General features: G+C 51.4%; 1 long non-coding RNA gene across 1 annotated transcript; it reads left to right on the plus strand.

Moving 5' to 3' along the window:
* Positions 1-643: 643 nt before the first annotated feature.
* Gm12958 lies at positions 644-2,506 on the plus strand. Its single transcript, XR_868177.3, has 2 exons — positions 644-903; positions 1,207-2,506. It is a non-coding gene; the product is annotated as a predicted gene 12958 (long non-coding RNA).
* The last annotated feature ends 3,245 nt before the right edge of the window (positions 2,507-5,751 follow it).

Genomic DNA, 5,751 nt, shown 5'->3' on the forward strand with positions numbered 1-5,751 from the left:
AGCTGGGGAGACTGAGGCAGGAATTTCACAAGCTTCAGGCTATCCTATCTTTAAAGGGGGTGGGGGAGCCCCAGAAATGGATGTCATTTCAGGCCAGGTTATGAGGATATCTTGCAGAAACTATAATCCAGCCCAGACCACCCTCAAGCCCATTCTTTGATCAAGTCTTGTATACTTGCTACCACCCACAGATCTATAACAGTGTCCAGACGTGCCTCTGCTCTCCCTTCTCCTTCCCAAAACACAGGAGCTTGTTTTTATACTCTGATCTAAATAGGGTCCAAGAGACTCCTATGGGAAGAACTCATTTGCCTAAAAGCTTGAGATTGGAGGCTACTCCGCAGGAGCAGACAGGGCATGGTGACTTTGTGCAAAGACACCTGAGAAGATGGAAGAGAGAGAGAGAAAGAACAGATGCTATTGCCAGCTGCTGTGTAACCTTGACTGCTGAGGGAGGGGGTAAGGGGAGAAGAAACTAGGGGTGATCGCTGAGTCTGTGAATAAGACTCTCAAGGCATCGCCTTCACTCCAGGCCCTTGCAAAGTGTTCCCACCGCGTTTTATAGGTCCCTGGGCTCTATCTTCTAACTTCCTTATGCTAAAATAACAAAGCCGTTCCCACAGCAGCCCTGCCGTTCTGCTGACCCCAGGGTCTTCAACATCCTGCAGCTTTCATCCGTCCTTCGGATGAACAGTTTCCCACAGCTGCTCCTGCCCCACACAGCTGTTGTCTGTGGAGGCCTGCAGCCATGTGGCCGGCCACAGAAATGGGTGTTCCTCTCCTCCACTGCAGGACTCTTCCTGCTCCGTTGGTGACCAGCCTTCCCCACACCCCACATCCTGAAGCTCCCGGACCGCCTGCATGTGCAGCAGCAGGCAGCAGGGCTTGCATGGCTGGTACCAGGTGAGGTGAAGGTGTCTCGGGATTGGTCCCCCCAGGAGACTATGAGGAGAGTGTCTGACCCAGGTCCCTCTCCTTGGCTTATCTATATCTTTCTGTGCCCCATGTCTCTTCATATCTGTCTCTATGTCCAGATTTCTGTTGTTCTTAAGAACAGTAGCTTGGGGTAATGACTTTATTTTAATTCAATGACCTCTGAAAGATTATCTTAAAAGATCGCATTCTGAGGTACTGGAGTTAAAACACTAACATACCTGTTTTGGGAGAAGAGACCAGCTTTGCCACTAATGGGCTCTATTTTCACAGGAACAGCTACAGCTCTGATTCATATGCATGGAGACATCATATTATTTGGACACATTCTGCCTGGCCACCAGTCCAAGTAACCACAGGGCTCAGGACCCTTAGAGCCCTTTCTTTCTCTCCCCCACAGCCAGCAGCATCTTGGCTTCCTGTATTGTCTGCCTGCACTAACAGGCCTCTCCTGCCATCTCCCACACTCTACCTCAAGCACTGAGCCTCTGCCCCACATGAGGCGCTGTCTATCACCCTATACTGACTTCATGTTCCCAGCTCACCTCTTGCTGAGACTATTTATTGTCTGCCGCCCTCCTTGAGAGTTCCCTGTATCCCCCGTGAGGGGAGCCACAGCAACATACTTGTGTTGTGAGGTGGTGTGTCATCTAGAGCGATAGCTCTACCCTCCATATCCACAGAGACGTATAGAGACTGGACCCAGAACCAACAGCCATTGTCATTCCTCGGTCTCCGTCTTCTTTCCTGCCTTCTTCAGTCAGCTGCTGTTGGCAGAGTCCGTAATATGTTTAATGGACTGTGATAATAACTGCTTGTGAGGTTCCTGCTGTTACAAAGCACAGAGCTAGCATCTTAACCGGATGCAGGGTATTATTGCGCAGCTTACATTTTGGTGGACCAGGAAGGTCTTCCATTCAAACACTCTCCAGACAGAGGCGGTATTCTGAGGAGTTGTAGACTCTTCTGCAGTCGGAGACTACCAGAGGAAGATGGCCATCAGAGGCTTGGTTCCACTTCCTGTTTGTCCACCAAACGTGAGCATGCAGCATCTCCTCCCGCCACCACAGGCACAAGCTCTTCCTGTCTCCATGACGCCTCGCCATGGTGGACTGCTCTTGGCTGGTGTTCGGTCACAGTGATGAGACACATCCCTCACACACACCCACAGAACTATTGCCGTCAGCCATTCTCCTCCAGGAGCCAAGCAGCTGCTCTCGAGGCGCTCCATCCTGAACTCTTACCCTCAGGCTTCCGAATGGCCTCAGGCCATAGAAGTACTAAAGAAGAGACTATGGGATGGGGGGAGGGGTGTAAGGGGGAGGGGGGAGGTATATACTCCTGACTTATCCCTGCCAAGCTGCCATAGGTTGAAGATTTTTCAGCTCTTGTTGGTGACCTTTCCCATGAAGGGCCCCTGGCAGGAGGAGGCAATTGCTCTTTTCTCTCTGCCAAGGGTGTATGGCGGCAGCCTCGCCCTCCAAACCCCAGACTCTGTACTACCTGTGGTTTCCCTAAACTCTGCCTACAGCTTTCCAAGGACCCTTCATTAAATGTTTCTCAGACTACCTAATGCGGGGGTGTTGATTACATTCTGATGGCACGCAGCATCGTGTTTACTATTGTTCCCCAACTCCTGCCAAGCAATTCAGATGTTTTCTAAAACTCATCGGCTCATGAGCTATTGTCCTGGTTAACATTAACTGTCAGTTTGACGTGACCCAGAATCTCCTGAAAGAGGAGTTTCAGTTGAGTAGTTGTCTGTGTCTGGTGGGTGTAGGTGCTTGCAGGTCTGTGCAGGACCACTTTGATTGTTAACCGATGTGGGTGGGCCCAGCTCACCACAGGAGGTACCATTCCCTGGGCTCTGGGCTGTGTAAGCAAACTAGCTAAACATGAGAAAGTGAGTCTGAGCCTGGGGGCAAGCCAGCAAGGAGTGTTCTTTCTCAGCTTCTGCCTTACACTGTTGGTCGTGAGTTCCCTGGTCAGAGACCACACTGCATGGAAAAGCAAGCACCCTGCCATCAGGTTCCTGCCTAAGTCCCTAGGCTGACTCCCCTTGGGGACACGCTGAGACCTGGAAGTGTAAAATGGAATACCCCACTTTCTTCCCTTAAGTTGCTTTTGGTCACAAGGTTCTACCACAGCCACAGGATGAAACCAGGCCAGCTGCAGAAGAGGTCACGTGGTGTTGGTAGAGGTCCCATCCCTGAGACCCGGAGGAGTTCAAATCTCTTCTAAATTTCTAAGATTCCTGAGTCTTGGAACCAGGCTATTCCTGACGCCAAGAGGAACGCACATACACACTTACACACATATGTACATACACACAGACACACACACACAGACATACACACTATTTAGATTTATAAGTCTCTCAACTAGATCAGACTGGTTTTGGTAGACTCTGGATATATTTGTCAAAGATCCATACATGGGTCCCTTCCCTTTTTTCCAACCATGGCCCATTTTATATCAGAATTCCCTCCCCTGGGATCATGCATAGAAATGAGCTTTTAGGAAGGAAAAGTTGACACTTACTCCCACCTCGAATCTACAGGTGTCACTACCACCTCACCGCCCATCCTCCCTGCTCCCCCCCTCCTCCCTGCTCCCCCCCTCCTCTCTGCTCCCCCCTCCTCCCTGCTCCCCCCCCCCTCCTCCCCACTCCCCCTGCTTTCTGGAGAGAGGCTCAGGGCTGTCATCTGCATCTTTGCACATAATCTCTGTACCAGTCACTTTTCTAGTGGCTTTGACAAACACGTTTGACAAAAGCAACATAGGGAAGAGAGGGTTATTGGAGTTCACAGTTGGAGGGTCCAAGTTGCGGAAGACAAGGTAACGGAAGGCTTGGCGCTGCTGGGCGCTTTGCATCCACGGACAGGAAGCAAAGAGAGGAATGAGAGCTGACATCCCATTTTCTCTTTTACTTAGTCTGGGACCCCATCCTGTGGAATGGTGCTGCCCCCAGGCAGGGGAGATCCTCCCACTACAATAAACCCAACCCCAACCTTTCACACAGACACCCAGGTGTGTGTCTCCTAGGCGACTGTAAATCCGGTCAGGCTGACAATCCAGACTAACCATCCCCGTGCCTCCTGTCAGCTTCACCTAGAAAAGGTAAAGGTTCTCTCTTTCCTCCATCTTTAGAGTCAACTCCACCAAAACATTCCCTTTTGTAAATGCTCCAAGGTTGGGAAGGTGGGGAGTACGGAGAGCCAGGCAAAGAGCGCCTCGTTTAGATTTCACTATGTCTGCCTCTCTTCTCTCCCCTCCAAGCTGTACCTCAGAGTTCTACTCTCCAGCTCCACACACTCTCTTCTCAGCTTCCGTCACGGCTGTCTGATCCACCTCCTGTTGGCATCTACCTCCCTAGCAGCCCGAGTGTGGAGAAATAAAGTAATATCTACCTATGACTCTTCATATCTTCCTCCATCCTCCGGGTTCCCGCAACCCTCTTCCATCCCTGACATCGGACGATGAACCGCACAGGCTTCCTCTCTAGCCTTCTGAGCCTTACAGCAGTGCCTGGCACACAGCACATGCAAGGTCAAAGGACTCCATCTGGGTAGGACTGCCCAATGGTTTGGGGGCATAAATCTACAAATCCTTACTCTGGATGCCACAGCGCCCTTGTGGGATCTGGTCCCCGACTGCTTGTTGCTTCTATCTTGTGCCACTCCATTCTAAGTCAGGCATATCACTTCAGTCTCCAGACAAACTGTCTGCCTCATGCTGGCAGACCCTTCTGAGCACTTTCCCCTCTGTAATACTTGACTGTGATGGGGGAAGGAGGTGAGAACGTGGACGGCAGAGGTGGTGTTAACTTTGCCACCTATGGTGAGTTTCCATGCACTTTACATGTCTTAATCGTCACAACAACAGCATGGGGTAGGGTCTGTTTTCCCTGGGCTCCAGATGAGAAGACTGAGGCTCCAGAAGTTCATTGGCTTTCTTCGGGTCACATAGGGAGAAAGTAGAAAAGTCAGAATTTGAATCCAAACCTCTTGAACTCAAAACAAAACAAAAACCCCCGTCTAGGCCGGCTCTCTCCTTACCATTGTTTAAGAACTCAGCCTAGAGAGGCAGGCAGAACTGAATCTGGATTTAGGACTCCACCAATTCATAGGCAGGTGGTCCTAGGCAAGTCGCTCAACCTTGCTGGACCTCATCGACCTGAGGCTGGGGCTGGCTTGCTGCACATAACAAAAGCAGCTTTGCCTGCTCGGCCATTCTTCCTCCTACCCTGCCTGTGGAGCTCTCTGGCCTCTGGCCTGTCCGAGTAGGGCTCTGCATACTGTCACAGACACGGTCAGGGAGCTGCTTCTGAGAGCAGACCCGCACCAGCCTGTGGAAGTAACTGGGACACGCAGAGAAATAGCCTCGTAATTGATCTCGGTGAGAGCCGGGCAGGTCCTGTCTTCCTTGGTAAGGGCCTCAGGAAGCAGGGCGCTGCCTGATTTATGTCCCCGTTGCACCAGAGATGACCTGGTGCCCTCTCTACGTGTTCGAGCATCAGATAAGGCCATAAAACAGAATTGGTACTGCATGTTTGCTCCTTCACCACTGGCTTGTTCTCTGGTGCTCCCAGTCGAGGTCAATCCCTGCAGTATCCTCCACGGGAAATGGTGTGTGTGGCCACCCTGTGTGGTCAGGTCGCTAGGAGTTCTGGATCCTGATCTTGGCCCAGCAGCTGCGGACAATGAATGGTGGTGGTGGGGGGGGGGGATCACAATCTCATTTTGTGGTTTCTGTGACTCTCTCTCTGTTTACAAATGTCCTCCAGCCACATCCTCAACTTGCATCTCCTTCCAGCCT

Source organism: Mus musculus, chromosome 4 (assembly GCF_000001635.26).
Source record: "Mus musculus strain C57BL/6J chromosome 4, GRCm38.p6 C57BL/6J".
NCBI lineage: Eukaryota > Metazoa > Chordata > Mammalia > Rodentia > Muridae > Mus > Mus musculus.